Genomic DNA, 23,044 nt, shown 5'->3' on the forward strand with positions numbered 1-23,044 from the left:
AGCTGTCACCAAGTAGTCATGGATTGTGTATCTACAAATACATTTTTTTAAGTGATCAAAACCTCAAAATATTCTCATCTGAGTGATACAACCTTCCCAAAGCCACAGAAGCTTTTATCAAGCCTACAGAAGAATAGGAACATAGATGTTGCCTCATTTATATATTTCTTAACAATTTTCCAGTTCCACAATGCCCTGTTCCTTCAAAGCAATTGTCCCGCTGTGGTTTTATTTTCTATTGCTTTGCATTGATCAATGTAATATGAAAACTTCACATCTAAGAAAGGCTTTTTGTTTTCTCCACTGTTAGCACAAATCACAGGCAGGCAGTCACTGCCTTACATAATTTGGGAAGACACCTAAACACCATGCTTCTGTCTGCAGAGGAAAAGTGTGAATATCCTCATGCTGGAGAGAAGGGAAGGTGTAAGGCTGTTTATGTAGCAATAGCCAGGTGTGTGAGGAATACGGAAGAGATGTAAACCAGGGAATGAGAAGCAATATTGCTAAAAGACAAACATCCTTCTGGAACAGTAAAGGCATATTTGTTTCAGTATGGCTGAATCAGGCCAAAAGTCCATTTGCCCCAGCATCCTGTCTCCAACAATGATGTTAAAGAAAAGAAGTAAGGTGTGGAGTAAGTCCAGTGTGGTACTCCCCATGGCATGTCCTGCCAGCAGCAGCTTCCTGTTCTAGAGACTATGTCAGCATCTTTGGTTTTCAAAGGCCTGATGGACTTCTATTCCACCAGTTTTCACTATGAATTCAACTTTTCTCCATAAAATGTATTTACTTTTTTTTTTTTTCTTTTTAAATGTAATGAGAAAGAAAACCACACAGTAAACTTAGCTTTTATGCAGGAGAAATTAGGAATGTTAATTGCATGATGAGAAACATTATGTGGGTCACCTGGTCATATTCCTATCAGTGGAACAGGGCTATCCACTGCAAAAGGTCCCCCTTATGTCACTGCAGAACAGCTCTGTGCCCATCTGAGCAGCCTCTTAGTTTCCATCCATCTCTGCCCACAGCCAGGCTGCCCAGCACTCAGGTGTGCTTTTGCTCAAGCATAGACCTTCAGGGGCTGATGGAATTTACAGTAATTTAACTTTCTCTTGCTGGCAAGGGATAAAGGTCAAGTCCAAACAGCCCATCAAGCATCTCAACTGTTATTGTTATTATATGATACAGACACATAATCTCCTGCCCTTTTAAGCGTTTGGCAATCTATAATCTGTGACTGTGAGAATTCCAGTGGAGTCCAGAGCCTGAGAAATGTACTTGGTTTCAATTGTAAGGAAATATACAATTATATAGAGTATAGAAGCATACTATGGATAATGCAATCAAAGGCACTGAGAAAATTAAACGGTGGAATGGCACTGGAAAAAGTGTAAATACTAGATAAGCAACAAAACTGTCCCAAATGCCTAACAGATGGAGTTAGTTATGGCTCATGAAATTATGACCATGTATTTTCCATATAATTCTGTAGAAAAAAAATTGTTGTTCATGGAAGTTGAAAATTTAAAATAATTTAAATGCAAGGTATTGTCATCTTAACAAAACTGCACATGAATCTCTTATTCAGAACAAAAATATTTCTAATTAGGAGTTTGCTTACTGTACTTTGGAGATCTTTAAAATGTAAATTAAATTATATTTACTCCTTACATATATAGTTTTACTGTTGATTTTACCTTGATTTCAGTTTGATTTACCTTGCTTCTGATATATGCAAAATTAAAGTAAAGGTGCTTTAATTCTGAAGCTGTGTCCACAGAGGATTAAAGGCAGTTTTACCAATACACTTCCAAGTCACACCTGTAGGTGGTTCAGATCATTTTCCTGAATGCTTCTATATAATCAAGGCTGGTGTGACATGCTAATATGGGAGACTGCTGTAGTCCTGGATAATGAGAGTCAGGAAGAGAGCTGTAAATATTTCTACAAAAGTTATTACTCAGTTTTGATTATTAATTAGTTTTCTAATAAAGTATGCAGGAGTCAGTGGCATTTGCCTAAATTTCCCTGGAGTATTTGCCATTCCTATTAATTTTCTTTAGCATAAAAAAAAAAGTTCCCATGGACAGGCTAATGATGCAAGATGAAGTTGTGTTTTTCTTTTTATGCTTAGACCAAGTGGCTGAAACCTTGACCTCATTGATGTCATTGATAAAGTTTTCCCTGACTTTAGCAAAGGTGTATTTTAATTCAAAATAACTTCATACAGAAGGGAGAGGAAAAAACCCTGCGTATGTGCAGTGTAGAAATATCAATGTAATCTAAAGAGGTATTTTATCAGACTTGTTCTTGGTTTCTCTCTTATGCCTTTGAGATCAGTATTAACAAGAGATTTTTTATCCAGTTAAATTTTACAAGAGAAGGATTCACTTCAGTTGGTTCAAAACCTAGTTAAAGGAGTGATTTTTTTTTTCATGTCTCTGTCCTCTTGATCATAGCAGTACCTAACCTGAAAGGAGACCTTGGGCTTACCCCATTTCTTCTGACAGAGATTTATCTAAAATGTTACTGAACAATTATTTGAAATTAAGGGCATAAAAAATCTAGTGGATGTCAGAGGAGGGTGTTAAATTCTGTTTTGGTATTATTTATCTGATTGTGTAGACGATTTAAATTTAGACAACCTGTTAACAGAAATTTAGTAAACACTTTACATGGCTGAGTCTTTTCAGTTTTTATAGCATCATGGAATCATTGAGGTTTTCTTGTCTCTAATCTCAGCTTCAATGACAATAGTTTTCTTAGTATTTAGCTATTCCAAAAGCAAGGCACTAGCATATAAAGCCAGTGTGGATCCCCCAAGAAACTGGCAGCTTGCTACTTTGCAATTTCCTTCATGTATCCCCAGTGAGATGTAAATCTACAATAATCTAGATCTTCCACCTTTTTTACAGCATCTAAAATTTTAGATCCAAATAAATTTGTCCCCAGGTGTTCGCTAATAACACACTCAGTTTTACTTAACAGAAAGGTCTACTGTAAAGCAAATACAGGTGAGAGGTACTTTCTGAAAGCTTACATTGCTTTTTGTGTGTTATGCTTAGTGTAGGCCAGGTACCAGAGACTATGTCCCTTATGTTTTTGGCAGTAAGGGAATATAAAGCTTGCTTTAGCCACAAGGGGCTTATGCCAATATAGGAATTCAGTTTAAGCTAAAGCTGGAGAGATTTATACTGGCTGAGAATTTGCTTATGCTTTAAGAAGCTTACTTTTATTTAGAGAGTTCAGAGATTTTAGGAAAGGCTTCAATTAGAAGAGTTTATATTTTATAGATATATTTGCATACCAGGACTTATTTTCATAAGAATTTTGTAACTTAAATTTGCATAGCTTTTATTTAGATTTAAAATAATGTCATTTAAATTTTTTTCCATAGCTTTCCCTGCCTTTATTTCATCCACTGTTGATGAGTTTGCATGTTCACCTATTACAGTTATACTGTAAAATCACTAAGGTTTTGGAAATTCCACTGTATTTTCCTCCTGACTTTAGTAGGCTCAATACATACTTTACATAAATACTTTTGCTTTTAATACCATAATAGTTTTCTATATAGTTGTCCATTTAGTCAGGAATTTATATTTATTGCAAACAACAAAAGAAAAAAAAATCAGTTACTTGGACCCAAGAAATTCATATGCTTCAGGAAAGGTGAAGATTGGTATCAAAATGAATAAACTTACATTTCCTATGAGGGGAAATGTTTAGATTCAGAAATAGTATTGCCTTCTGTGTCTTGGATTGTGTCTGTTGTGCTGTGGTATAGTGCTGTAATCTCATCATTCTGCTTCTGCAAAACTGTTTTCAAAACTTCATATGTGATTTGGCAATTCCCCATTAACCTCAGTGTTGATCTTGAAGGTAAGCAGCCATTATGTGTGCCTACAAAATCAGTCCTCCTGCATTTGCTTAAGAACTACCTAGGAAGCAGAATTCCCTTTGAATTTCAGAGCAAATAACATCGGTTTAGCTGTCCTGTGCAAGGTTTCTGGATGTGCTCAGTAGCATTGGAGCCTGCAGCTGATCAGTTTGCCACTGCCTTCAAAGGCAAGTATTGAACTGTTTCAGATGGTATAACTCAGCTCAGGCACCAAATTAATCTATTTTTACATGATAAATTTTAATAATCCTCTTGTGTTCTTTGCAAAGAAAGGCTTGACATCTTGATGTAATATTGCACCACATCTTTTTTGTGTAGGCTGATGAAAAACCATCAGTGAGGTAATTTCAGAGGGAAGGCAGCACATCCCATTAACCTGTGCTGGGATCTGGGTGCCTGGTGTTCTGCTAAATCCTAGTTTGCAGTCCAGAAAGATTAAACTTTCATCACAGTTTAAGCTAAATCACCAGCTCCCTAACTACAGGGTCTGCAGGTTCCCTGCCCTGCAGCATCCCTGGGTGTCACAGTGCCTGGTTGCTGGGAGATGGGAAGCTGCCACTTTCCCCCTCATCAGCCCAGTGTTAAGAAGAAAACAATCTCATTTTTGCCTGTCTCCTTCAAAGAGCTTTTTGTTGCCTGGCCCTCAGTAAGTCTTTTCAGTCTGCGCAGACGCAGCAAGGGTGATGTCCTCTGATGGGTGACTAAGCACAGAGGGTGGCACATCAATTCCCAGTTTTCAGTGACCAGTGTGTCCATCTTATAAGTATTCATCATGCTACTGAGAAGATTTCCACAACAGGCTGGACCTGAGTCCACAAAAATGAGGAATTCCTTTCATGATGTGTCTATAAACATCTGGTTTCTGCCTAGCAAAGGTCATGTGCCTCTTCACCACCACTGCAAGAAAGAATAAGAATTTTTTTGGTGGCAGGTACTTGAATGTATAAAATGTTACATACTTTTCTTTAATGACTTGATCCTTGTGTTCTTTAGAGATCTGGAGGCATAATTTTACTGTGTGATTCTTAAAGACTTGGACATTACAATATCTCTGACAATAAGGGTAACAACAAGTAGGCAAAAAAAATTTCTTAACCTAATTACATAAAATTCCAAAGAAATCCTGCAGGTCATACATATATGCATGCTTTCTCCATTAAACAAGCCTGCAGGGAAATGCCGGAGTAAAGTTGTGAATTACACTGGCATAAGAATCAATCGATTACTCAATAAAAATACCCATCCTAGTGCTGACCCCCTCCTATGAAAATAGCCACTGGCATTTCTCCTGAGGGTCTGTGGAAACATTAATGTAACACTCTTCAAATCTAGGGGTCTGTTTTCTTTCAGTACTATCCCAAGCAGGTGTTTTGATGCATATGAGTCAGGGAATAGCTTACAGAAACTTCATGCACAAAAGAGATTTGAGTTTTTTTGTTTGTTTATGGGGGTTTTTAATTGCTTTCTGAAAGCAGGAGAAGTTAATAATGCTGCATAATCTCAGATGAGAAGCACCATGTCTAAATTGTACAAACACAGCTGGAGGCTGACTTAGATGGTGACTACTCCTTATCCACCCATACTGGTGGAGCAAGCAGCTGCAGTTCCCATGGGTAATTCCTAGGTATGCTTACTAGGAAGATACAGATTATGATCAACTGCCCTCCAGAAATCCAGCACAGCCTAACTGAATATGGGTTTCTTGCAGTTCCACAGCCCACATTTTTGCATGGAGGAGTTTGTCACTATTCCTGTAGAGCTACATCTTTCCAGGTGTCTTTTCTCTGCAGTCAGACATTGCTCACAAAGTTAGGTCAGCAACAGAAAATATCTTGATTTCAAAGTGGTCATTCTTACCAGTTTAACTGGTAAAAACCAGTGACTTTGCCAGTAAATTTGCTTAGCTTGACAAAGTGACACGTGGCAGGGTAGTCCAGTGCAGTGGTTAACAGCATGAGTACCACCTCCAGCACCAGTGGCAGTCCCAGGGGAAGACAATTCAATTTCACTTCCTAACCCAACTCTGCAACTACAGGATAATGAAGGGGATCCATGATTGCAGTAATCTGTAATTTCAACCACAGAAGGAACAAAACTATCATCCAGCAAAAAAGAAAATAAGTGGCATATTCTATTTAATAGAACATTTATTTGTTTTTTTAATGCATCTATCAAAATTACTGTTAGTGTGATATTGTGCTATAAAACTGTATGCTATTAAGTTGAAAATAATCTGTAATAAATTTGTCATGCTTATTTCTATCACCATTTTTGTTATCTGGTATTTTATATTTCCCATTTGTGAATAACCAAGATATCTATGAGTAAGCAATGTTATAAAATGCATAAATATTCAAAGAAAATAGTTTTGTGTTGTCTTTAAAATTTGATATGGAAGAATGATTTACAGTGCCTGAAAAAATGCAGTTTGTAACAGAATGAAGATGTTCTTCATCTCAGAAAAACACTGGTATTCAAAACTTCCTTGCTGGCTCCCTCAGCCGCGTCTCATAAGACATTTCATTGGAAGTTATTGAACAGAAATCTAAAGCTCATGACTTGGCACTGCCAGTGCCTATGCTTGTGTTACCAGGCTGCTGCAACACAGCATTTGTTTCCTTTAGTGAGGTTTGCAAGTGGTGGCTTGAAGATATTACGTTGTGGATGGAAACTGAATTGAAGCTTATCGAGCTCTTATTGAACTGGCATTGCTGAAAAGATTGTGGCTGATAAGAAGTTAACCTATGGCACAGTAAAACAAAAGAAATGAGTTACTAAGGTTATGGTGTGACCTGTAGAAAGCAAAAAAAATGAAAAGTTAAGTTTTATATTCAGTCCAAAATCAATCTATGGTGTAAAATGTGACACCCAAAGTGGCCAGCTTTACTCAATGAGCTAAAAATTTTGTTGCATCTAAATGCAGTATAAGATAACAAGGTGGAAATGTTAAATTGTAGATCCTGGAGCTTTGTGTGGCCCCATTTTTCCTTATATGTTGATCTGTGTGTGGAATGGCACAAGATTATATGGGGGGGAAAAACTCATTAAAAAAACCCCACATGGATGAGCCATTCTTTTGTATATATTTTTTCTGTAGAATCACTCAACTAGTAAAAATACTTTTTTCTGGTGATACAAGCTACTTCATTAGTCTTTTTATTTGTTTACTTGTTTGGTTATTTTTTCATTCTTGTAAATACTAGGACAAGGAATGTGTTTTTTTAAAGGTCAGCCGGTCTAGGTCTGCAAAGCAGAGCTCCTGACCTCCAAGATTTTGTAGTGGACCTGAGCTGCTCAGTGCAGAGTTGTGCACTGGACACGCCTTCCCTGCACTTCAGTTTCTACAGAAAGCAACCCAATCCTGCAGCATGTAAGACAGTCACAGCACAGCCCAGGAGAATTCCCCACATTGTACCCCCTAGCATGGGTGCACCTGGCAGCACAGGGAGACATAGCCTTCCAGAGGCAAAGCATAAGTGCAAGACAAGTGAGAGGAGTTAAAAAGAAGCTTAAAAAAATGGGCAATTGAAACCAAGGCTGGAGAAAAGCAGTGCAATCAGATCCTCAGTATTACAAAGCACCTCATTTTGCTTCCTTACAAAGCTGGAACAAGAGAGAGATCTAAATCTAATCAAACCAAGAAGAATGCTTGCCTTAGTCCTGGGAAGAAAGCAAATCAAATAAACAAACATCAGAGACTGAAAATTTCAGACGACAAAAACAAAATACAAAGTGTTTATTTATTTATTACTGCAGTAATTTATCTCCAGTTTAAATTTTGGTTTTGTTACGTGACTCTTACCAAACCTCAGTTCATTCACCTGCAAAACTGGTATACTACTTACCTAGCAGGATATGAAGAGATGTGTTACATTCTTTACTTGTTTCAGAAATGCCTTTTGAGATTCCTGAGTAAGGGGCACAAACTATAAGGTATTATTACTATTACTCTGAGCTTTGTATTAGGGACCTGACACAATGAAAATAAGACTGACCCACTTGAATCAAATTCTGTATTTCTTCTGAAAACTTGCTGGGTTTACCCATAAATGTGAGCATGAGAGAGGACTGTTTAAGCGCATTTAAGGAAGGAAAAAAGTGTGATCAGAGGTAGATACTATTTTCTTTTTTTAATCCATGTTTAGACACCTGAAGGCGATGGAATTAAAAGCTGCTGAACAATTCCAGATGTCAGAATCTTGAAAGGGTGCTGGGAAGACTTCTGTCCCTCAGCACCAGGAAGCAACTGGCCTGATTCTTAACTGTGGATTCAAGTAATCCAGATATTCAGTTTTGAAGATGCTGTCTAAAACCTCTGGATATTTTAAACACCCAAACCCTCTATTAGTAGCAGTTAGCCTTTTCTATGCCCTGGAAGATCTATGGGACAGCTTTCAGTAAATAGAAGTAAAACCATGTTGGTTTTTTTTTCTGTGTGGAGAAATAACTCCCTGAATCTCATTCTTTTGGATCAGTTGTAGGCAACTCTCTGCCACAAATACTGACTGCTAATATAAAAATGTAGAGCTGCAGTCAGCAGACTCATCACACTCTAAATATTTTAGCTTGTAGAAAGAAATGCAGTGTGGGAGTAACCTTTTACTCCCTTCTACATACTTGTGGAGGCTTTCTGCCCTTTTGCACAGTTGTAAGTGATGGAACGTAAAGCAAAGCTCTACTGGGGGCTGTGGAGCACTGCTGGAAGCAGAGCAGAGCAAGTGACTCCATTTGCCTTCCTGCCAAGTAGTTTAAAGGGTACCTTTAGCCCCAGTGTGTGGGGAGGTATTAAATGATGTCTCTGTTTGTCCTGCCCAGGGTATGGCTGAGTGAGGATGCTCAGTGACTAATGATGCACGGGGGAAGATTTTCTGCCCTCAGGAGACCCCACACCACCCCTTAACCACAGCTGGGACTGCCTGGGCTAGGGCACACATCCCTGCTGGGTCAAGCAGAGGTGCTCAAATTAGCTTTCAGAAAATCATGTGTATGGGAGGCATCCAGCTAGTGCAAACATCAGAACAGACACTCCCTGGGATTTATATACCAATAAACAGAAAATACTCTGCTCTTCACAGGTATGTCTGAGGTTTGGTCCTTCCCTTCAAGGCTTAATAGTCTATGGAGAATTAAAGAGCCAGTGAAGTGCTTACTACGTTCTATCTAATGCCTGATAGCTGGTGACTGAAGAGGATGACACCATCTAAGTGAGCCCATTGTACCTCCATTTACAGACTGAATTGACAGCAGTAATAATACCTCACATACATTCATTTCCTGCCTACTCGATGAGGAAATTATGTGCATTTGTTGTAGGTTAAAATACCACAGCAAGCCAAGCTAGGGAATCACCAAATTATCCCAACCACCAATTCCTCCTCGTACTGTCAGATTCCCTTGGGCTTAGCCTTTCGATTGTAGGGGGATTTGTTGGAGAGCTTAACATAATTTCCCAAAGGTGGAAAATGAAAAGGTGGAAAAAAGTATCATGTTTTTTGTAAATATATTTTGATAATATAACTGTGTTAAGTCATTAAAACAGCACTCCTAGATAATATTACCAGAGCAGTGTTTTCTAGCCTCAGATTTAGCTTTTTTTAGGCAATTGAGAAACAACGGCAGCTTTGGTCACCTTGGCATTTCTGCTGCTTCATATTGGGTGTTCCTGCAGGAATAGGACATCCATCCTCCTGCACTGCCAGCCAACTGAGCCATTCTGGTGTCTCTGAATATATGTCAAGAGAGGATTGAAACTTCCAAAGTGAGTAAGTTTGGTGATACAAACCAACAAGGCATGTTGCTTCTTTGTGTGAAGCTAGTAAAAGTTTCACTGGAGGTATAGAAGTACTTTGTAGATATCATATAGATCAAAAAAACTTTTATAAAATTTGTATTGTGTTTTTAGGGGCAGGTTTTGTAGTAGAGGGGTTACAGGGGAGGCTTCTGGGAGCAGCTGCCAGAAGCTTCGTCCATGTCCAGCAGAGCCAGTGCCAGACAGTTCCAGGATGGATGTGCTGGGCCATTTGGAAATGGTAACACCTATGGGATGACACAGTTGAGAAGGGGAAAGTCACAGTCACACTTGTAACTGCAGCCAGAGAAGAGCAGGTTGAGAACATGAGAGGAGCAGCCCTGCAGACACCAAGCAGGGTCAGTGCAGAAGGAGGGGCAGGAGGTGCTCCAGGCACCAGGGCTGAGATTCCCCTGCAGCCCGTGGTGCAGCCCATGGTGATCCACAGGGTGTGCCCCTGCAGCCCTGGGGATCCACAGGGATGCAGAGATCCACCCGCAGCCCATGGGGATCCACAGGGATGCAGAGATCCACCTGCAGCCCATGGGGATCCACAGGGATGCAGAGATCCACCCGCAGCCCATGGGGATCCACAGGGATGCAGAGATCCACCTGCAGCCCGTGGGGATCCACAGGGATGCAGAGATCCACCTGCAGCCCATGGAGGAGACCCACACTGGAGCAGGAGGATGCCTGGGAGGAGGCTGTGACCCTGTGGGAGGCCCGTGCTGGAGCAGGGTCCTGGCAGGGATGTGCAGGCCTGTGGAGAGGAGCCCACCCTGGAGCAGGTTTGCCAGTGGGACTTGTGACCCTGTGGGGGACCCAGGCTGGAGCAGGCTGTGCCTGAGGCACTGCTCTCTGTGCAAGAGCGATCCACACTGCAGCAGTTTGGGGGAATTGGTGCCTGTGCAATAGAGAAGTTGGAGAAGTTCATAGAGAACTGTTTCCAGTGGGGGGGACCCCATGTTGGAGTAGGGGAAGGATTCTCCTCCCTGAGCAGCAGCAGAAACAACCTGGGATCAACTGACCATAACCCCTATTCCCATCTCCCTGCACGGCTGGGGGAGGAGGTAGAGCTGGAAAGGAGGAGTGGGGAGAAGATGTTTTAAAGATCTTATTTTATTTCTCATTATCTTGCTCTGATTTTTTTAGTACTAAATTCAATTAATATCCCCAGTTTGATTCTGTTTTGCCTGTGAGTGATCTCTCTGTGTCCTGAAATCAACCCATGAACTCTTTGGTACATTTTTCTCTCTCCTTTCCAGCAGCAGAAGGGAGAATGGATTTGATGGGTACCTGGCATCCACCCAGGGTCAGCCTATAAACAATATAAGCTCATTTTGGTTTTGGATTATGCAAATACACTTTGTGTTGCATTCATAGCTATGAGGAACATAAAGTTACTTACATATATACCTACTTGTTAACATTTGTCTGCAATAATAAGAAAATAATAGGAACAGTTAGAACAAGGCATGGCTGTTGACTCACTAGCAAAATGGAAGACTGTGATTGTGTATGTAAATATGTTGCAATGCAATAGAGGGGGGAAATTCTATTTCCATAAAAGAAACTAGGTAAAAGAATATGTATATATTTTGTAGTATCATTTATACATCCCTTACATGGTAAATAAAACTCAAAAAAATATCTCACTGTTCAGCCTAAGAAAAATTGTTTCACATGAAAATTTTATTTCAATCTTTCTTGAATAGCAGAGCAGTGAGAAGTACCTAAATTGAATTTTGGCCTTCAAAAAAGGGATACAGAAGAGTTCTTTATATGTAAGACATTGTAGGGCAAATGCGAGCAGAAATTAAAATACATATTTTCAGTATGTTCAGTATGTATTTGGACTAACTCTATAAAAATAACTGCAGGTCTGCCAAAACAAGAGAGAGAGAGAGAGAGAGAGAGAGACAGAGAGACAGAGAGACAGAGAGACAGAGAGACAGAGAGACAGAGACGGAGAAAGAGAGGAGGTCAAACTAAAATGTCCTGGCAGGACTGCTGGGCATAGGCCTGTTTGGCATGATAGGTACTCACATCTGTGAGCTGGGGGTGTGTGTTCAAGGACAGGAGTTATTTCTCTGTAAGAAACCCTGCACACCGAACTTCTCCAGGAGCTCCACAAAGGGCTGGTAGTGGCAGCTTTCCCTGCTCCACCCAAGATTTCACAGCAGTCCAAACTTGGCCACCCTGGTGCTGCTGGAAGACCTCAGACTGCCTGCCCTCAAGGCTCCTCAGTGTTTGGAAAGTTTCTGAAATAGCTATTCCAGAACATAATTTGGGCGTACATCTTCTCTGGATGCTCCTATTTCAGAGTAGGAATGCTTTTTTTGGTCTGACTCTAATCCTTATTCAGAGCTAATTCAGAAACTGGGTGGCTGAATAGAAAATAGGTATTAAAAAATTATTCCGTAATAATAGTCATAGCTCTCATTTCTGCATCAGATAGAGTTATTGGGGAATGCCTCTTCCAGTGCATTTCCATGTGGAGGTGAGTCCGGAGTGTTCTACCACCTGTTTTTTCCCCATCAGATAAAGAGAAATCCATATGCCACAGTCCTGAGAAATAAATGAAAACCCTTTGAAATTAAATGCTGCTTTAAACTGAAGTTATTTTGACAATAGATCAATCAAAGGTATCACGCTTTACTTATGGTGCCTGAAGAGTTGAATTCTGAGCTGTAGTTGCTGTTGCATCACTGAGTTACTCATTGTCTTAAACTTCACTAAAGATGATTCATGGGCAATTAAAAAATGGCAAAGAAGAGAAATGCCACCCTGGTGTGATCCAACAGGTAGGTGTTGTCAGGCAGAGAAACTCAGGCAGCACGGAGGTATTGTCTCAAGCCCAGTCTCACCAGCAAGGCAGCATGGATGCAACCGGTCTAAACCACAGAGAACAGCTCTTGTCCTCATGCTTGGGAACAATGTACCAAATTTCTGTAAGTCTCCGGGCAGTGCAAAGCAGATGGAGTCAGCTCTGCACCCTTGTGCCTGAAGGACACTGCCCAGGGGCCCTTTAGAGCCTTTGTTTACCCTGTTTGCCTCACGCAGCTCCACAGCGAGATGCCAACTGGAACAGAATTGCTGCTGGACTGAAGGAGCTAACCAGTTTTTTGTTGTATATATTACAGTAAGAACCACTATCAATTTAATATCTTTTCTAGTAACAAAACAGGTTTAGATTGGACATTCAGAGAAATTTCTTCACTGAAAGGGTGGTCAAACATTGAAACAGGCTTCCCAGGGAAGTAGTGGAGTCACCATCCCTGGAAGTGTTCAAAAAACACTTGTGTAGATGCAGTGCTTAGGGACATGTTTTTGTCATGGGCTTGGCAGTGTAAGGTTAGTTGTTGGACTCAATGACCTTAGAGGCCTTTCCCAACCTCAGTCATTCAATGATTCCAGGTGTCAAAAAGCATGGAAGGAAAGGCACTGGTGCTGTGAGCTTGGGCAACTACCCTTGTCCACAGTCAGCAGCCTCTTGAAGGACAAGTGACATTAAGACCTGAGCTCAGGTGTCTGAAGCTCTTACTGGAAGAGACTTTCTCTCCACTGCCCTCACAGGGAGACACCACTGGCTCTCCTACAGGTGCTCTTACAGCATGTGATGTTAGCAGCTCCATGAACACTTAGGTCTGTAGGAAAATGAGCAACAATGGGAAGGCTGAGCTTTCTTTAAATCTGAGCTCAAGATTAAAAAGGCAAGATCTACACCTGTCAAAAGACAGATGTCAGGCTGTTGGGACTCTCACAGTTACTGGTAGAAGGCCAACAAGTAATAAATAATCACAAAGTCAGTCTATTAATTTCTTTACTAGGGCTGGCCAAAAATAGGCCCCTGCTATTTGTAGCTGAGAGAGAAATAGTGGATGGGTACAGAGGAATAAATTACTGTTATGAATGATAAGTTAATGGGCATTGAAAATGCTAAATTATAGATATTAAGTAATTATGCAAATTATATTCCTTCATCTAATCATTTATTTAGAGGAAGCACTTATATAGTATTTTCACAGAGTGACTGCAATGGCAGAAACAGTCCTATTGATGTATAACCTGAAGTATTAGAAGTAAACAAACTCCTGTTATAAATGGTATTGTCTTCTTTGCAGGAATCTCAAAGCTTTTCATAATCTTAACAATGTCTTAAGGTGGTCCTCAGAAATACAGCGATGGGCAACTGAGACACAAAACTGGTAAGGGAAGTAAGACCCAAGTTTTTCCTCTTCCCAGTACCAGTTTCACTGCAGATGGCAATGCTTGGCTTAACGTGTTCCCATGCCCATCACCCAAGCCTAGGCTACCCAGTGCCCCCAGCCTGGCTGTGCTCCTCAGGTATATCTGCATGCTTGCTCACTGGACTACTTCCACACATAAGCTTTTCCCTTTTTATAAAAAAAATAAGTGCTTTAAATAGTGTTTAAAAATTTTTAACTTATTTTTTTTAATTACATGGTTGCCTTGGCAGGAATAGATGGTGGCAGGAGCAAGCCAGAGCAGTAGAGGAGCTGGGGACAATGTCAGCCCCCAGGTGAGGCAGGGGATCTGTGCTCTCTACCCGAGAGACTCATTGAGGCCCCCCCTTACCCTGTGAAGATGGCAGTTCTCCTCTTCATGCACTGCTGAAGCATTGTTTTGCAGGAGGTTGGGTGAAATCCAGCAAATACATCTTTGTTTTTCAATCTGGTCACATAAAATTCTCTCTGGGTTTTATGGTTATGCTGGCTTCTCTCTCTTCAGACTAAATGAGCAAACAATTAAGTGTCCCACTGCTCAGCCAGACCTAAAGCAATGGCAGTGACTGCCAAGGACTAGACTGACTATAAACACTAACACTGGGAATTAATTAATTCAGGATTTATATGTGTGTGCAACCTATAGAACAGGCAGAATTTTAGCAGAAAGCCATGCAGACAGGAAAATTCATGTTTGTAAGCCAGAAAGAAAACCAGAAAACCACTTTTTGGACAGAATGCTAGCTGAACGCCAGGGTTGATATATGAAAAGGGAAATTGGCTCTGTATGATTTTCGTGCTTAGGAGAACATTATTTGCCAATAAACATAGTCATATCCAAGAAATAGCTGACTGTCATCATTTTCTCCTATGAAGCAGGGTGCACAGATCACTGCACACAAGGCAAATTCTTATAATGAAAAGAATGAAAACATGAGATCTGATCTGATGCATTTGAGGCCTCTACTTGGGCATTTCAAAGTTGCCCACTAATTTGAAATCAGAAAACTTTGTCATCCAAACTGCAAGTTCTGCTGAAACTGCCTGTAGCTCTGCCAAAGCCTGGTAGTGGTGACACAGCCCTCAGTGCAGCCCAGGCCAAGGTACAGACTCATCATGTGTCCAGCAGAAACTCTTAAACCTCTTCTTTTGCTGGGAGTTGCAGTGTGAAGAATCTGTGGCCACTACATGAGATTTTTATTTCTTGTTCATTGAAATGAAACCATAGTTCATACTGCAAGCTTTCATTAGAAACTGGGATGAGACAACCTGAAAATAGGATGATTTCACTGTCTTACCACATATCCTGCCAACCCCTGTGTGGGACTGGCCATGCACTAGCCATGTAAAAGTTACTGGGAATGGACATGTAGGTAACACAGGACTTCACCAGCTGTGAGGGACAGGAGCACTCCCCACAATCTGAAGGACAAGTGAAGAAGCAGCTGCCCAGATCCTATCTCATCACCAGAAGGAATGATACCCAACTCTCAGCTTTTTTGATCTATTTGAAATCTTAAATGTGGTAAATATGCAGTAAATCATACAGTAATCCCTGGAACAAGTATTGGTATGCAGAGGCTTTTTTCTTTCCCAAATCTAATTATTTTTCCTCCCTTGTTTTTCCCAACTCCTGCTCTGTTTCCCCTCTATCATTCTCATTCCTGTTTAAAACATTCTGTTTTGCACTGTTCCTTTCAACAAAGAGGAAAGAAACAACGTGGTCCTTCATTTTACTGTCCCTTTGTAGCAAAATCAAGAGAAAATACAGCAGAGAAGGGAAGAGAAGCACATTTACATTTCTGCTAACTACTGCTGCTGCTGACATTTATATTTATTTGGTTTACACATGCTCTAATTAATACAAGTAGTAAAGGGGAGAGCTCAGCAGTGAAGCTACAAAAGTTTACAAGTTGCTTTCACATGTTTATTGCTTTGCTAAATCCCAGATCCCTAATCATTTTAACAGATTATTCCCTGAATTCATAATGCTCTGCTGACAATGAAATGTAAACAATCTGCTGCAATGGGAGAGGTAAGATCTATAGGGAAGATCTCAACATTAACTTATGTTTCTGTTCCTGGTGTCAGAAAAAAACCCCAAAACACAGTAATACAAGGCTCAAGTGAGTAGTTTTTCTGCAAGTGAAAACAATCTCACTGATCAAAAATTGTATGAGTATATATCCAAGGAACATGTTATCCCACAATTATTAATTGCTGAATACAGCAGCCAGCACTCCAGTGAACAGAAACAACGTCTCCAAAATGAAAAAGAGAACGTGTAAAATTAATCACAAAAAACCCGCCCCAAACCAAACATTGTAGTTTGAGGAAAAAATAAATATCAAAGTATTAATAAGTATACATTTATATTAGCATAAGGAATAGGGGTCCAGAAGAGCTCTCTACTGCCCCTCGTATGGCCTGAGAGCTTTTAGGGAGGAAGGAACTTCACAATATGACATTTCCTTTCTCTGATTAGAAATGGGGATTCTTTTTCCTTTTACTCCAAGCGAGATGGGATTCAGAAAAGCTGACTACTTTTGCAGCTTTAATCTAAATTACTTTTTTCCCCCTATCTGCTATCTTGCCTCATGACAAACTCACAGTATTTTTGTGCCTCTGCATAACACACTGTATCTTCAAATAGTGCTGAATACCACAGGGAAGATGATCCTACTTTTACCTGGACAGTGTGCAAGTTAAAGTAGATCTTACCTCAAATTACATCCTATACTCCTTTGAGTGGGCCCCACTGCGAGCTGCTTTTGAGTGGCATTCACTCATAGAAACTTGATTTTCCAGCCTAGAGCTGACCTCGCTTCAGTCAGCGTTTGTAGGAATCAAACCAAACCAGTCAGATAGACTGCAGGGCTTCCAAGCAAATGAGCCCACACCAGTTGGCCAGGCTGCACCTACATGTGCTCAGCTGTGTATTCAATTAAACATGCAAAAAGAGCTTACACATTTTGTCAGTTCCCTGCAGTCATTAGGCATTTCTCTGCCCTTACCAGTTCACACCACAATCACAAATCTTTAAATAAGTAGGCACTCCTCAATAACTTCCAGCTGTAAGAAATGGATCTCAGAAGGACAGAATCATTTATTCTGAGTTCTTGAGCCCTGAGCAACAAGTTCAATTTGTTACACATCACGTTAGACTGCGAGGCAGTCCAGGTTGCTATAGGGAATTCCATAACAAAAAGAATTGATATGTATTCAAATAAAAACATCTTTAGTCTACTCTGTAGTCAAGGAAGGCAAAGCCTATTCATTGTCTCCTGATACTAGTTCAAAAAACCATCACTTTACAGACAGAAACATATAGCCTGTTTTCTCATTACCACCCATCAACAGCAATGACAGCCTGACTGACAGACAATTTCAGTGTTCCCCTAAGCCCTCCATCCTCAAACCAATATTTCACAGCTTCAGCCTATCTATTACAGCAGGAAATATCCAGTTTATTCACAGGCATTTTCAATGCTGACCATTCTGTTCAAAAACCAGTCCCAGTATGGGATGTTTTACTGCAGCTTTCCCATCATGCGGGACCAGTAGCCGAAGCCTGCAGCTTTTCACTGATATTCTCCCCAAACACATGTGAGCAATCAGGAAGACGCAGCCCAGATGATCTCTGTAGCGCCTTGTCAGAAGAGGTTAACACAGGTCTTCCAGGTGTCTAACCTAACCTGTGATTAGATTCAATTGATCTATTGTGATTGGTAAGATTAGATAAGATTAGATCACTCCTGCACATTCAAGGAACTGTGCTACAAGAGAAGAGCCAGTGTTCATCTGGATCTGATGATCTTCCCTGAGCACAATGCTGGCTCAGGGAAGCACTCCTACAGGAATTTTACCCAAAAAGATATCTATTACAAGGTGGGAATTTTGACTTAGTGCTCCAACTGGAAGAGAATTTCAGCCTTGGCCACTCAGTGGAAGGTTTTATGTGCCAAATATCCTGTGTTACGTTCTGATCTTAGAATTTTCTTGGAGTGTATGTAGGCTTATAGTTGCAGATCTTTTGAAATTATCCTCCAGTGTGACACTTTTTTATGGAGTATAGCAACTAAATAGTAGAGTGCAGGCCAAACCACTGGGCCACATAGGAAAGCTTAAGCAGGAATTAATTTAAAGTACTATTTGGATCTAATCCCAAATGCAGGAGTTCAGGTATTTAATTGCAGTGCAGCTGTTCATGCCACTGTGCCAGAAGAAAAAAAGCATCAAGGAGGCTGAGAGAGCCTCACGGGGTAGCACAAGGAAGAGAGGGGTGTATTGGGAAATCATTTGTATAGTCCTTCTGTAATCAGAAAAATAAGAGTTTGTAGTGGTCAGTCCTGCACTAAATCACTTTTTCCTTCTTCACTGCAAAAGTCAAGTAAAAGGACCCCTCATGCAGATAGTGAACATCCCTCCTCTTGTGCCTGCTTGCTGGAAACAAGGACAGCACTGAAGCATCCTGCCAACAGCAAGACTTGCCTGAGTATTTCAGCTCAAGGCAAACACAACAGGATGCTTTAAGGCAGCAAGATAAAAGTGCTTCTCTTCAGAACAGACTGTGCTCCTGAGAGGTGGATTTCACTAACCATCCTCGGGGACCAGCCCTGAATCACACCGATGTAGCTGAGCACATCAACAGCCCAGGGACTGACAAGCTACTTTCATTCAACTGCTTAACACCAACTGCCCAAATACACATCTCTTACCAATGGGAAACACACGGTAGCTCCTGATGTGCTGCTGCTCTCTGCTGAGGGTTGGGCAGTTTCACATTTCCCATGGAGTGAAACTTTTCAGGTTATCTGTCCTTGAGCTGTAGCTAACACATAATAACTTCAGAGGATATTGTGCCTACAGGTCCATAATCCTGAGAACAGCATCAAGTTCAAAGGCCTGAGAAAACAATAGGAATAGCCTATTCAACAATTGATTTTAATTAGTATTCCAAGAGGAGTGGACAAAGGAAATAAACAACTAAGAATTTTATCCCAAAGAATCATTTGCATTTGTTTAGAAGTCCTCTGCAGCTGTGTCAGGTTAGCATGCTCTCTTGCAGGAACTCATTAATTTAAGAAAAGCCATATAATTGAAACAATTTTATACCAGGTAGATGGAGAAATGGCTGATGGATCCAGATGGCTCTGTGATGCAACTGTTTTCCTGCTGAAAGCACGAGTAACAGATAAGACAGCAAAGATTCCCAGCTCCCTTCCCTGCTGGGCTGTGCCTGAAAGCTTTATTTCTTCCTTCCTCTAAAGTGTTACTCTAGTTCCTGTTTTGACTTCAGTTTCTCCAGGCTCTGTGTACTGGTGTTTTTTCCTGTTTGCCCTTGGAAAGGAGCAGTTCACTGACTCCCCCCACAAGTGACAGCCCTGCCTGTGCCTTGGTGTTGTGGGCTCTGCTGAGGGTGCTCTCATTTCTGCCACACCAGTGCATAGAACACTCTTGCTCTGTCTTACTTTAAGCACAAGAGAGCTGCAGCTCTAGCACAACTGGGGTGTTGGGCAGATTCATGGTGTTTTGGGGGGGATTACTTTTCTGGTTTTATTGGTAGCTCAAAATCCCCATCACATGGCATCTCACTTGCATTTTGGGGACAGTCTTAGCAAGAAACTAGGCTCACATTTTGAGGTTTTATATATAGATGTATAGATAAAATCCCAAATAATTATCTGTTCATATAGGGATGTGCATGTGTATACATTTTCCAGGAGCTGTATGTCAGAGCTGTTGATGTTCTGGATTGTTGAGGTCCTGGATAAGTAGCAGATGAATAGTGCCCAGGAAGGGAATCCATAAACCCCTAGACTTGGAGCACTTGAGCTCACTGTCATTTAACCTTTCTGGCTCAGCTCAGTGGCTCCATCCTCAGAGTGCTCTCAGGAAGGACGTGCTATTTGTGAAGTCCTGTGTAAAATTAAACTGCAAGTTGCTATCAGTTCTTCAGCTGCTTTTTACAGAACTGCTGTCAGGTAAAGAAGAGGCTCTATAAAGTGAAGCAAGCATGCTATGCTATAAGAAGCTCTGTAAACTCTGTAATTGTATATTACATTTATAAGATGCACAGAAGTGCTGTAAGGTGAACTAATGGCAAGGTAGTTGCTCCTGAATGGCTTTTGATTTCATGCTGGTCAGAAGTAAAAAATACCGACTGGTTTTACGACCCTAAGTTGAGCCAACTGCATTGCTATTTTTTTGTAGTAGATTAAATAAGAGTCCAAAATCAAAAGTTAACCTGAGATCAACAGTATGAAACATAGTGAGTTTCCCTTGTCAAAGACTATTTCCAAAGCCTCAAACATAGATGATCCACATTCCTCCAACATGATGATGAGCACTTGAAGACCATGACATTGAAGTACAACACTTTGGCAAAATCTGTTGAAAATCATTGAAAAAGGTTCATCCTGGTTGTTTTTTTGGTTTTTTTACACAATAATACACAGAAATAAGAAAGTGAGCTTTTTGCCTCAAAATGTGAAATAATTAGGGCAGGAGATCTTTCTCCTTCTTAATGCTTTTATTAAAAGTGATCAGCTCAGGTGGGGGAGAACCAATTGGTCCCTGCTCACACGACCGCTGCTTCCAGGAGTGGCCCCAAGAAGGGTAAAAGTGCAGGTCTGTTCTCTAATAAGCAGAGCTAGGGCTCCCGTCCTCACGAAAGCACCAAGAATATCCCTTGCTCACTTTTTTGATTTGACTGTCCTGCCTCCAGCCGACGTCCTCCTAGGCTAGGGCGAGGGGCAAAAAGGGTCTTAGCATCTCCACAGGCTCTCGGTTCTGTTCCTCACCTTTGATCTCTTAATTCTGTGTTGGCTCGTTGTTTTAGGGGTCTTTTTGCTAGGTTTGGTGGGGGGCTTTTCCCATTGCATTTCCCATCGCTTTTCCCAAATGACCTCCGAGGTCATTTGCATGCCAACCCCGATGTCCCCCCCTTTCGCTGTCCGAGGGGGATGCCATCCACCTGCCAGCAGGCAGGGTGTACTGACACAAAGGGGAATTCTCAAAAATAGGGAGTTAACGACTGACTATTAACAGGTGATTACAACATGAAACTAACAAAGAACTCTCCTCTGCCAGCAACCGCCTCAACTTGTAAATCTGCAACTTTTAAAAAATGGGTAACCCTTTTTTTTACTCATAACAAAATGTAGCCCAAAAGGCTGCCTGTGGCTCTGGCTGTCCCCGGAGCCAGGAGCTGTGTCCATGCCGGGCGGCCCTGCGGGGCCTAGCTCTGGCCTGAGCCGGCGGGGATCAGACCGCTAGAGCGGGGATCACGGCGGGCACAGAGCCGGGCTGGAGCCGGGATCACAGCGGGCACAGAGCCGGGCTGGAGCCGGGATCACAGCGGGCACAGAGCCGAGCTGGAGTCGGGATCACAGCGGGCACGGAGCCGGGCTGGAGTCGGGATGACGGCGGGCACGGAGCCGGGCAGGAGCGGGGATCACGGCGGGCACAGAGCCGGGCTGGAGTCGGGCCGGAGCCGGGATCACAGCGGGCACGGAGCCGGGCTGGAGCCGGGATCACGGGGGGTACAGAGCCGGGCTGGAGCGGGGATCATGGCGGGCACAGAGCCGGGCTGGAGCAGAGCTCCCGGCGGGCGGCAGTGCCCACCCAGCACACCCCCAGCGCGGCGGCAGCAGCGGGGCCGCAGCCCCTGCCGGGCCCTCTCCTCCCCACAGGCCGCGGGCGCTGCCCGGCCCGGCCCGGCCCGGCCCGGCGGTGCTGGCTCGGTCTCTCCGCTCCCACGGGCATCGGGGGCCGCTGGGGCCGCAGTGCCGGCCACAGGCAGGCACAAGGGACGGGGGAGCACACGAGGCCCCGGAGCTGCCGCCTGTCTCCTCCTCTGCCACCCCGGCCTCAGGACACGCCGGTGCTGCGCCTCAGCGGGAACACGTAAATGCACAGTGATAACAACATAACAGCAATAGTAAATGCGGTTAAATTGCTCAATGTTTTAAAGTCATATAAATATATTGATAATATAAAACACAAAATCACATCTGATAAATACACAAACACATTTTATGTATTAATTATATGAAGCATAAATATATGTATATATTTTATCATGTAAACAATACATTTATAAAATAACAACTATATAATGACATTCATATGTAAATATATACTATAGTATATAGTATACAGTATATATGCAATGTAAGTTTGTATAAGTAACATATATATAATATATATGTCATATAATAGACATATATTGCTAAGTAACATGTACAGTATTTTTATATAATAAATATGACATAAAATAGACATATATTGCTATGTTTTGTATGGCTATATGTTATATTTATACATTTTGCATAATAGTGTGCATATAATATACAGTATGTGCATTATATGCATTGTATGTACATAATACAATATTTGTATTGTTATTGTTAGACATAATGCTATATGTATGCACAAACCCCTCAGCTGAAATACGTGAGTGGATCTGTCAGATTTGGCCTGTGCCTTGCAGTGCCAAGCAGTTTTGTTACTGTCTGGAAAGACTGCAGTGCAACTCCTGGAGAGGAGGCACAAGGAGAGCAGAGGTGCCCTAATGTGCCTTTTTAAAAACTTTAAAAAGGGCATTAACACTGGTGACCAGCTCTTGCATCTCTTCATTTTAGTACTGGTTTTCCATAAATTGCATTTTCAACCTAAATATGTAGGTGGCAATGACAGTGTTATGTCCCACTGCTGCAGGACATCCCTGCCTGACATACCTGCCCAGATGTTTGTTATTTTATTTCTATGGATTGTGTTTAGTTCCCAGGAAATAATTCAGACAAAAATGAAATATTGAGTAAAGGTTTTCTAATATGGCTCCTTCCCTGAGAGTGCTGGCTGGTAGGAGACTTCCCAGAGAGTGGTGAGATTTATGTCCTGGAATAAGGACGATGAACATCATCTTCAGAGCTGTGAGGCTGCCTCCACACAAACATCTGAAAAGCTGATTATCTGAAGTGCTTGGAAAGTGTTTCTTGCACAAATGTGCTCTTTCAGACTTTCAGGATAGTACCTATCACTGCTGTTGCCTCTTGCAGGAAGACATTATTGAGAATTCTCTAGAAAAAAGACAGTGAGAGT

The sequence above is a fragment of the Fringilla coelebs genome (assembly GCF_963513975.1).
Source record: "Fringilla coelebs genome assembly, chromosome: 3".
In the NCBI taxonomy this organism is placed as follows: domain Eukaryota; kingdom Metazoa; phylum Chordata; class Aves; order Passeriformes; family Fringillidae; genus Fringilla; species Fringilla coelebs.